The following is a 12,635-nucleotide window of genomic DNA, read 5'->3' as shown; positions in this document are numbered from 1 at the left end:
TATTTTTCCGGTCTTTTGACAAGCATCACTGGATTTGCAAAGAAGGTGTGCGTCTTTGTAAATTGTAGGCCAATAGAATCCAGTATCATAAACTTTTCTTGCTGTTAGTTGAGGCCCATAGTGCCCTCCTGTTGGTCCTGTGTGACAATGGTTTAAAATTTTACTAGCTTCATCTCCGAATACACATCGGCGTATTATTCCATCAGGACAACTTTTAAACAAATGTGGATCTTCCCAGAAATAGTGTTTTATATCACTGAAGAATTTCTTTCGTTTTTGGTACGATAATCCTTTTTCAAGAAATCCACATACTAAGTAGTTTGCATAGTCTGCAAACCATGGAATTTCAGTATAATCTATCTTCAATAGATATTCATCAGGAAAGTTGTCTTGTATGGCCGATTCATTTAGAACTTCTAATTCGGGATTTTCAAGACGAGAAAGATGATCAGCGGCGAGATTTTCTGCTCCTCTTTTATCTCGAATTTCAATATCGAACTCTTGTAAGAGTAAGATCCAACGAATTAATCTTGGTTTGGCATCTTGTTTCGAAAATAGGTATCTAAGAGCAGAATGGTCGGTATAGACCACCGTTTTTGCTAGAACGAGATATGAACGAAATTTGTCAAAAGCAAAGACAATAGCAAGGAGTTCTTTTTCAGTAGTTGTATAGTTCGTTTGTGCTCCTTGTAACGTCTTACTAGCATAATATATAGGTTGAAATCGTTTTTCAATCCTTTGTCCTAAAACGGCTCCCATTGCAAAATCACTTGCATCGCACATTAGTTCAAACGATAGATTCCAATTTGGTGTTATCATGATTGGCGCAATAGTGAGTTTCTCTTTAAGAATATTAAAAGATTTGATGCATTCATCTGAAAAGATGAATGGAGCATCCTTTTCTAGGAGTTTATTCATAGGAGTGGCAATTTTAGAAAAATGTTTTATGAAACGTCGGTAAAAACAGGCATGTCCTAGAAAACTCCTAACTCCTCTAACATTGGTGGGATGTGGAATTTTAGCAATTACATCTACTTTAGCTTTATCCACTTCAATTCCTTCTTTTGAAATTTTATGTCCAAGAACGATGCCTTCGTTAACCATGAAATGGCATTTCTCCCAATTAAGAACTAGATTTGATTGTTCGCATCTAATAAGCATTCGTTCCAGATTAACTAGACATGATTCAAATGTATCACCGAAGACTGAAAAGTCATCCATGAAAACTTCCATGCATTCTTCTATCATGTCGTGAAAAATCGCCATCATGCACCTTTGAAAGGTTGCAGGGGCGTTGCAAAGTCCAAATGGCATGCGTTTGTAAGCAAAAGTACCATAAGGGCACGTGAACGTGGTTTTCTCTTAATCTTCGGGTGCTATTGGAATTTGAAAATATCCGGAAAAACCATCAAGAAAACAATAGTAACTATTTCTGGCTAATCTTTCTAACATTTGATCAATAAAAGGTAAGGGAAAGTGATCTTTTCTGGTGGCGTCATTTAATTTTCTATAATCAATACATACACGCCATCCTGTTACAGTCCTAGTAGGAATAAGCTCATTTTTTTCATTTGTAATGACAATCATGCCACCCTTCTTAGGCACGCATTGAACTGGGCTTACCCATAGACTATCAGAAATTGGATAATTTAGACCTGCGTCTAGCAGTTTAATAATTTCTTTTTTAACTACATCTTGCATATTCGGATTTAGTCTTCGTTGGCGTTGCACATACGTTTAATGACCTTCTTCCATAAGGATTTTATGTGTGCAATACGAAGGACTTATTCCTTTAATATCATGAATCTTCCATGCAATGGCTGGTTTATGAGCTTTCAACACAGAAATGAGTTGTGATTTCTCATTTTCAGTAAGAGAAGACGATATTATTACAGGTAATTCAGATTCACCATGTAAATAAGCGTATTCCAAATGGTTTGGAAGTGGCTTTAACTCTAATGTCGGAGGTTCTTCTATCGATGATTTATATCGATATCTGTCTTCTTCTTTTAGCATTTGAATTTCTTCTGTTGTTGGTTCATATCCATTTACTATAAGTGTAGCTAACATTTCAGCTTCATCAATTGGTTCATTACCTTCTCCTAAAGAACATTCTCCTGTTCCTTGTAATTCTGGAAATTCTTCTAACAATTCTGCATGTGAATCTATAGTTTGAATATAATAACATGTATCATCTGCAGATTGTGGTTGTTGCATTGCTCTATCAACTGAAAAGGTAACACTCTCATCCTCTATACTTAGGGTCAGTTTCTTACCAAACACGCCTATCATTGCTTTAGCCGTGTTTAAGAATGGTCTTCCTAATATGAGAGGAACTTGAGAATCTTCTTCCATGTCCAGAACAACAAAATCTACTGGAAATACTAAAGTACCAACTTTAACTAGCATGTTCTCCATTATCCCTCTAGGATATTTTATTGATCGATCGGCTAGTTGTATACTTATTCCTGTTGGTTTCAATTCTCCAAGGTCTAGTTTAGTGTATAGTGAATACGACATTAAATTTATACTAGCACCTAAGTCTGCCAATGCTTCTATTGAACTAAGACTACCCAGAAAACATGGAATTGTGAAACTTCCTGGATCAGATAGTTTTTCTGGTATCTTATTCAACAGCACTGCTGAATAATTAGCATTCATAGTAACAGCCGAGAGTTCTTCCATTTTCTTTCTTTTCGTGATCAGATCTTTCAAGAATTTAGCATATCTAGGCATTCCTGAAATCACATCAATGAAAGGAAGATTTACATTTATCTGTTTAAACATATCCAAGAATTTGGATTGCTCGGCTTCAAGTTTCTCTTTTTTCATTTTACTCGGGTAAGGAAGTGGTGGTTGGTATGGTTTAACATAAGGTTTATCCTTAACTGTGTTATCTTCATTAACCTTTTCAACTACCGGTTCTTTTTCCTTATCTTGTTCAAGTTGTGGTTCTTGTGGAGTAGGAATAGCTTCATCAGAAGTTACAGGTATTTCAGGTGGTTTAAGTGTTGTACCACTTCTTGTGGTAATGGCTTTAGCTGTTTCATTCCGGGGGTTTGCATTTGTATCACTAGGTAAACTTACCGGTTTTCTTTCACCTATTAACCTTGCTAGGTTACTTACTTCTTGTTCCAAGTTTTGAATAGAAGCTTGTTGATTTCTAAATGCTTGAGCATTTTGTTCATTAGTTTGTTTTTGAGATGTGAAAAACTGCGTTTGAGTTTCAACTAGCTTCGTCATCATATCTTCTAAATTCGGCTTTTTATCATCGGGTTGTGGTGGTTTGTTTTGAAAATTAGGTCTTTGCTGATTGTAAGTATTATTGGATACTTGTTGATTGTTAGGACCTTGTTGGTTGTTGTATGGAATATTTCGATTATAATTCTGGTTTTGATTGTAGATCGGTCTTGGCGGTTGATAATTATTCTGATAATTATTTCCAGGCCTTTGGTTTAGATATGAAACATTCTCTCTTTGTTCCATTGTTAATTCAATACTGAGACAATCTTTTGTCAAATGTGGTCCTCCACACTGCTCACAACTAATTCGTATTGAGTGGATATCTTTAGTCATCTTTTCCATTCGTCTCTCCACAGCATCTATCTTTGCGGAAATGGAATCTAAGTCATGGCTAGAATCGGCTCTAGCTGCTTTAGATGATCTAACGATATCTTTTTCTTGGTGCCACTCATGTGAGTGGGAAGCAGTGTTATCAATAATTTTATAAGCATCAGTTTTGGTTTTCTTCATTATGGAACCACCAGCTGCTATATCTATGTCTTTTCTTGTAGTGATGTCGCATCCTTGGTAGAATATTTGTACTATTTGACAGGTGTCTAAACCATGTTGCGGACATCCTCTTAATAACTTTCCAAATCTTGTCCACGCCTCATATAGAGTTTCATTCGGTTTCTGTGTGAACGTAACAATTTCTCCTTGAAGTCTTACAGGTTTAGATGCCGGAAAGCATTGTTTAAGAAATTTTTCAACTAAAACGTTCCATGTATCGATCGCCCCTTCAGGTAACGATTCCAACCAATCTTTGGCTTCTCCCTTTAAAGTTCAGGGAAATAACATGAGATATATCTGTTCATCCTCCACTTCTCGGATTTTAAATAGTGTGCAGATCCTATTAAAGGTACGAAGATGTTCGTTTGGATCTTCCTTCGGCGCACCACTGAATTGGCATTGATTAGTTACCATGTGTAGAATTTGTCCTTTGATTTCATAATCTGGCGCATTAATGTCTGGATGAGTAATTGCGTGACCTTGGCCAGTGCGTTTAGCTCTCATTCGGTCTTCCATACTTAAAGGTTCCAGATTCTCCATAATTGAATTTGTTGAATCGGAATCACTAGAGGATTCTGATTTAATGGTTCGTTCTTCAACAATCTCTGTTTGAATGATTGGTGGTTCCGGAGAAAAATTTAATGGTTCAGGATCTATGAATCGTCCCTGAATATTCTCCGGATTCTCAATTGTGAGGTCGGGTTCAAAAAATGGATTATCGGAAATTTGAATTGGAGTACTTGGTTGATTGGATGACGATTCTAAAGAAAAATCAACGGTGGTAATATTAGCTAGATGTCTTGATCTAGTTACAGGTGGTGAACGTACAAAAGGTGGTGAACGTCTTGCTCGGTGCATTCACTGAATATCCTATTAGTTTTTAAAAGGAAAGAAAAAATTATATAAGTTATCCAATTAATAGACTTTTCTGATTTTGCCCACGTTTCGAATAGCCAAAAGATGTAGCAGAGGGGCAGGATTCGTTTGGTCTCAATATAATTGAGGACTGTTTGGCTCCAATAACCCGGTCCACGTACAAATCTAACTATTACTACGAACCAGAAAATTTTGACGTCTATCAATTTAACCACTTAAAATAAATTTTCGTAATTTTAAGAAATTTAGATAAGAAGTAGAAAAAAAATCTATGTCCTAAAACTAGAATGACGAGAAATAAGAAAGAAAAAGAGCGCGTCGAAAAAGGTCGAAAAAGAAAAGATCGAAAAAATAAGAAAGAAAAAGAGTGACTTATAAAACTTAAAAATACTTGACTAACCCAACCTTATTACTATCACAAACTTAAAATTATAATAGCAAATTGAGATTACTAATTGGAATGATAATTGATACATAGGTAAAAGGCGTCTAAAAATATTAAAGCTTACAAGTAAAACTGTATCCCAAATGGCAATATCTTAAAAAGGAACTAAAACTTAAAAAGGCGTCGCAAAATTCTAAGGCACCTATATCTTAGTCTAAAGAAAAAGCACTTAAGGGATTTTACGACAGAGCCTAAAAATCTAGAAATAAAAATAACTATGGCAAAAACTATGAATTAAAACTAAATACGAGCGAAAAATACAAAAGTTACGCTAAAACAATTAAAAAGGGAAAAAATATAAAAATATACTAAAAGTTGTAAAAATTACAATTTTTATAAAAATATTATTTTTATATTAATTATTTTATAAAACTATTAATTTTAAAATTTAATTAAACTAATTAAACTAAATATATAAATTAAATCTAAAAACTAATAACTAATTAAATAATAAAACCTAATTAGAGTTTATTAAATAATAATAATAATACCCGTAATTAATGCAGTTTTAGGGTTGCAGTTGGCGTGTCAGACACTCTCATGCGATCGCATGAGTTTATGCCTTCGGGCTCATGCGATCGCATGAGCTGAGGTTTTGGGCCAGGTTACGGGCTGCTACAGTAGCAGGCCCGAGTGTTTTTATATATATATTTTTTTCTGTTTTGAATTTTATGTTTTATATATTTATGTAATATATTTATATAAATTAAATAAAACTTATATTTTTATAAAATAAAGATAAAGAAACTTTTATAGAACTTAAATATTTAACAAACTCTTAAAAATATTTATATTTTTCTTTTTATATTTTCGAATATATAAAAACGTATTTTTTACAAAAGTGTATTTTAATAAAAGTAAACTAAAAATAAAAATCTTTTTTTTATATTAGCGTTGCGCTTCCGGATTTTAAGCTAGATGTTTCCCCGGCAGCGGCGCCAAAAATACTTGATAGTTAAAGCTAAGGGGTATATAATACTATTAAATTTTACAAGGAAATACTATTAAATACAATACAATTTTACACAAGATATTTATTTATTTATTGAATGGATATACTTAAACCTTGCTACAACACTTATAGGCAGTGTACCTAATCGTACAGTAGTGTAGTTTTTAGTAAGTCCGGTTCGTTCCACAGGGAATCTTTTAATCAAAGCTTAACGCTATATTAGTTTAATTTATAAAAATACGAATATATATATATAAGTAATATTATTATTTTAAAGGGGGGTTTTTTACCGTTTAATGACCGGTTTGTCGATTTTAAAACTTTAGTCGCAGTTAAAACCAAATGTAAAATATTAAATAAATAAAAGACTTAATTTAAAGCGTAAAGTAAATAACGATAATGAAATTGCGATAAATAAAAGTGCGATAAAATAAACTTGCGATAATTAAAAAGTACGATAATTAAAAGTGCAATTAAATAAAATAACAAAAAATAAAAGTGCGATAATTAGAAGTGCAATTAAATATAAAATAAAGGAAATTAAATATGAAATAAAAGAATTATGCTTATTTAAACTTCCGTAATCATGATGTTTGACGTGTTGATTTTAGTTTTATGCCCATGGGTTAATTGTCCTTTGTCCTGGATTATTTAATATGTCCGTCTGGTTTTTGTCCATAACAGTCCATCAGTCATAAATATAAAGTGCGAGTGTCCTCGTCAAATTATCCTTATACCCGAAGTTAAATATTCCAACTAATTAGGGACTTAAACTGTAACAAGATTTTAATACTTTGTTTAATAATTACACCAGGATGTCGACTGAGTGTAACCCAAGGTTTTAATACTTTGTTATCAATTATGCCAAGTGTCCTTGTACATAATTTCACCCCTGTTTTAATAATTCTAGTGGCTATTAATCCATTCCCGTGTCCGGTTAAATGAACGATTATTCGTACATATAAATACCCCGCCCATCGTGTCCGATCGAGTGTAAATGGTTATTTATAGGGACGCCCAATTGTAAATCTTTATATTAACATTAACAAACTATCATTTAGTTAAACAAATATAAAGCCCATTAATAGCCCATAGTCTAATTTCCACAAGTATCGTTCTTTTGTCCAAACCCCAATTATGGTACAAAGCCCAATTACCCAATTTTAATATTTTTAGCCCAACATCATGATTACTTCGGATTAAATAAGCATAATAATAACTTAGCTACGAGACATTAAATTAAAATGGTTGAACATAACTTACAATGATTAAAAATAGCGTAGCGTTACACGGACAGAATTTCGACTTACACCCTTACAACATTCGTTAACACACCCTTATTATTATAAATTAAAATTAAAATTAAAATTATAATATAAATATAAATATTATACGTTGAATGAGGAGAAGAAAAAGATGTGTTTTGTGTTACACCAAAGCTCGATTTTTATAGGCATGTGGGCTGGAACTGTGCACCATGCGATCGCATGGATTTATGCCTTCCAGGCCATGCGATCGCATGGCCAACTGGGGAGACTCACATGCCTTTGTTTTTTCTGCCGACGGTTTTTAATAATATAATATATAATATATAAATAATTATAAGAATTATTTAAGTAACATCACCATTAGCCCGTAGTATGATATTGTCCGCTTTGGACACAAGCCGATCACCGACGGGCTACCCGCGCACGAGTACAACTCCGGATCGCACTTCTACCTCACGGATTTGCTTCTCGGGTAAACACCCTCAAAACGCGTCATACCAGAAGAGGTATCCACACCCTTATAAGGAGTGCTTTGTTTTCCTCTCCCACCGATGTGGGACGAGTCTGTTACAACTCTCCCCCCCTTCGGGACACTGCGTCCCCGCAGTGCACATCGATGCGGGCCCCAGCTCTGATACCATAAGTAACATCACCATCAGCCCGTAGTATGATATTGTCCGCTTTGGACACAAGCCGATCACCGACGGGTTACCCGCGCACGAGTACAACCCCGGATCGCACTTCTACCTCACGGATTTGCTTCTCGGGTAAACACCCTCAAAACGCGTCATACCAGAAGAGGTATCCACACCCTTATAAGGAGTGCTTTATTTTCCTCTCCCACCGATGTGGGACGAGTCTGTTACAACTCTTCCCCCCTTCGGGACACTGCGTCCCCGCAGTGCACATCGATGCGGGCCCCAGCTCTGATACCATAAGTAACATCACCATTAGCCCGTAGTATGATATTGTCCGCTTTGGACACAAGCCGATCACCGACGGGCTACCCGCGCACGAGTACAACCCCGGATCACACTTCTACCTCACGGATTTGCTTCTCGGGTAAACACCCTCAAAACGCGTCATACCAGAAGAGGTATCCACACCCTTATAAGGAGTGCTTTGTTTTCTGTCACACCCCCAAAATAGGGCCTAGGGTATTTGTGACTAATTATATCAAATCACAGTTGTATATACGAGAACGACTCTATATGAGACGTTTTGAATAAAACATTTATTAATAAAACAGCGGAAGCATTAAAAGTTTTACATCAAATTTAAACTGAAATAATAACAATAGTCTTAATGCAAAGTAAATGTAATGAAATGAAGACTCCATGTAGCAGCATTCAATTCATCAGGTAGCAATCATGGCAATCATTTTATTCGTCACCTGAGACAAAACATGCTTAAAGTGTCAACCAAAAAGGTTGGTGAGTTCATTAGTTTATCAAAATCAATCATTTCCGTTATAATAATAGGCCACAAGATTTCAGTTTCATAAATATCCGTACACTAGCAAGTGTATAAAAGCATTCTATAAGTTGTAGGCACCCGGTAACAAGCCTTAACGTTCATGTTTTACCCTCTGAAAGTACACCGAATCAGGTGTGTTATATAAACCTCGAAGTACTAAAGCATCCCATAGTCAGGATAGGGTTGTCAGGCCCAATAGATCTATCTTTAGGATTCGCGCCTACCGTACATAGACAGGTAGTTTAATGTTACCAAGCTAAGGGTATATTTCTGGTTTAAACCCACATAGAATTAGTTTTAGTACTTGTGCCTATTTCGTAAAACATTTATAAAACAACGCATGTATTCTCAGCCTAAAAATATATATAAAAGGGGAGTAATGAAACTCACCTTAAATAGCAGTTGAAGTATTCCACGCAAGAAAGGAAAGTAAAGCAAGTAAGTGACCGAGATATCAACTAGAAGTAGTTCTTAAGAGAGAAATGAGAGATTAAGGTGTAAGTTTGAAATGAGAAATGTATGTGGTATTTATAGTTGAAAATGTTAGGTAAAAAAAAATTAAAATAAAATAAGTAAATCTTAAAAGTTAAAATAAGAAAAAGTATTTTGTATTTTTATTAAAAGTAAATCTTAAAAGTTAAAATAAGAAAAAGTAGTTTGTATTTTTATTAAAAGTAAAATCTTAAAAGTTAAAATAAGAAAAAGTATTTTGTATTTTTATTAAAAGTAAATCTTAAAAGTTAAAATAAGAAAAAGTAGTTTGTATTTTTATTAAAAGTAAAATCTTAAAAGTTAAAATAAGAAAAAGTAGTTTGTATTTTTATTAAAAGTAAAATCTTAAAAGTTAAAATAAGAAAAAGTAGTTTGTATTTTTATTAAAAGTAAATCTTAAAAGTTAAAATAAGAAAAAGTAGTTTGTATTTTTATTAAAAGTAAATCTTAAAAGAAAAGTAGTTTGTATTTTTATTAAAAGTAAATCTTAAAAGAAAAAGTAATTTATATTTTTGTATTTATTTATTAAAAGTAGGTATAGTTTTTATTTTTATTTTGTATAAAATTCTAAAAAAAAAATTGTTTAATATATTTCTAAACATTTTATTTCTATATTTGTTTAATTATTAAATACGAATTTTATATAAAAATTATTATTATATTTAGTTTTTATAAAAATTAAAATTTATGATTATTAATTTATAGTTTTTATTAGTTTTATAAATGTTATAATATTATTTATTATTTAGTTAATTATATATTCTATTAACTAAATAACAAAAGTAATATAAATATTATATATATATTCATTGATGTAATTATGTTATATTATATATCATAATCTTATTTATAATATTTATAATTATATTATTTATTTTAAGCGTACGTTTATTCGGTCAACGTTAAATTTATTCGTATATAACAACTCTAGGTATTTTAGTAAAATCGGAAGTCAAAAAGTGAGGGTTGTTATAGTACCTACCCGTTAAAAGAAATTTCGTCCCGAAATTTAGTTTTTGCCATCAATCGGCGTTGTTCGTACCTAGACGAGGATATTTACGTTTTATCTGGTCTTCACGTTCCCAGGTAGGTTCGGGGCCTTTCGTGAATTCCAACGGATAGAATATTGTTCTGTTTCATGCATTTAAATAATACGAACCCTAATTTCTTACAGGTTCTTCTATAAAGTGCATTTTATCATTAATGCGGAGGTTATCTAAAGGATTAATAAGAGTGTCATTTGACTAGGTTATCCTCAAAAGGGATGATGGTGTTATACGAGCATTTTAGTAAACTGAACACATGAAATGTGTTATGAATAGTATTGAGCTGATTTAAAACTTTGAGTGTTTATGTCACAATATTAGGGTAGAAAAAAAAACAGAGAGCAGTTCATGAAAATTATAGTCATGAAGTTTGATAGAGATCATCATTGTTTACAACAAGAATATTGTAATGATGAATATAAGTTGAAAAAATAAAGTTTTATCACTACTGACTAATATGGATAAAACGATTTGATTATAGGAAGCGTATAAATGAAGCTATTGTAAAAGAGTGAATGAGAAATTAAATGTTCGCCTTAACTTTTGACGTAGTCACGATTGATTTCCGAAATTCAAGGGATTAAAGGAAATCTTCGTAATCCAGGGATTAAAGGAAATCTTCGTAATCCATAAGATTTGATTCTCCGGTAATTAAGGAATTTGAAATTTTCTTTGATTAAATGAGGTGAATTGCTTCAATTGCTGTGTTTGGAATTTTGCTATAAATTAACTTCTTCCGTTTCATTATCTTCACCACTTCTATACTGTCTTCCTCAATTCATACTTCCAAAGATTGTGAGAATGCTCCATCCAGTTCTTATCCTGGATATTTTTCTGACTATCATTTCAGTCATTCTTCTTTTTCATTTACCACCAGAGGAATTTGTTTTCTTCTACTATTACCTTGGGGTTATAGTGTTTTTAATTCTCCCATGTCTTTACGTTGCAATACGTATTGATATACACAGTTTGTAATTTCGGTATCGTTATCGGGCTACATATTTTCCCTTATATGTCGGAGCTCTTTGCCTTTTTATTCTCCTCTCGACTCTAAGTAAAGCGAGTAATGGTCCAGAATTTGTAGGTATGAAGTTTCGAATGGACATACTGTTCTAAGCGTAATATCACGATTTGATTTGGTAAATTACCAGAATTACTGAGGATAGAACTATCAAAAATATATTTTCTTGATATGTTCAGAGATTAAGTAGAATGTAAGAGTCGTGTAACATGGCAAATGATGATTATAAAGTCTATGAATCATCATCTTCCATTAAAAATTTAGCATGACTTACTGTAATATAATCACGTTGGCCTGACGTCATTATATTATACTAACTCATGCTTCAATTCTCAACACTACTTCAAATCATTCAAAATTTGAATTTAAATTTTACGGAATATAGAAACTTAAACAGTTTTCCTTTATGATGTAATAAAGATATTGCAAAGAGATAATTAATTGCGGACAAGAATCGTTATGAAGATATCTTTAGAAATATCGAGGATATTTATAACGAAACATACGATGATATTTTAGAATTTCTAAAATCGATGGATAATGAAGAAATTCTTCTGTAAGGATTTAGAATGCGTAAAAAGATCTTCTGTGATTTCCTTCAGAAATCGAATCATCTAGATTCTTTGGTTATAGGTTTAGTCCTTGGGATTTGTCCTTGGTCTCCTTCATGTTTTGCTCAATCCATCTTTCAATACCAGATTTTCTTTTGAGCTTTTCCAACACACAATTCTTTATTATCAAGCTTCTGATCATTAAGGCCATCTACAGCTTTTGCTGCTTCATCAGCATTCTCAAGGTTAACTGATCTGAATCATTGATTATCAATCCGATATGTTTTCAAGGATTTTGAAGAATGTACAATGTAATATATTAATGTGAATGTTAGATATTTCTTGGGTATTACCTACCCGTTAAAATATTTTCACAATCAACAGTTTGTACAAAAGAATTTTTAAATACAATCTTTATGAAAATATACATACATATATATTTTCTTCAGATGTAATTATGGATTAATAAGTTAATATAATATTAAACTCATTTGATTTACGGTTGAAACGAGAATAAATAATCTCCAAAACTTTAGAGATTACATAATCGTCGCGGAATATTTCGTTAATGAAGTTATGAATCAATACTTCATCGTTCTTTGTTATTAATATACCTCAGTATATGATGTTGATGCTCGTGGATTTCTTGTGAAATTCATAAGGCACAAATGATGTTTTCGAGAAATTTTCGAGTACATCGAAAATAGGAGTGTAAA

This window comes from Rutidosis leptorrhynchoides, chromosome 5 (assembly GCF_046630445.1).
Source record: "Rutidosis leptorrhynchoides isolate AG116_Rl617_1_P2 chromosome 5, CSIRO_AGI_Rlap_v1, whole genome shotgun sequence".
In the NCBI taxonomy this organism is placed as follows: domain Eukaryota; kingdom Viridiplantae; phylum Streptophyta; class Magnoliopsida; order Asterales; family Asteraceae; genus Rutidosis; species Rutidosis leptorrhynchoides.
Note: the sequence above shows the minus strand (reverse complement) of the source record.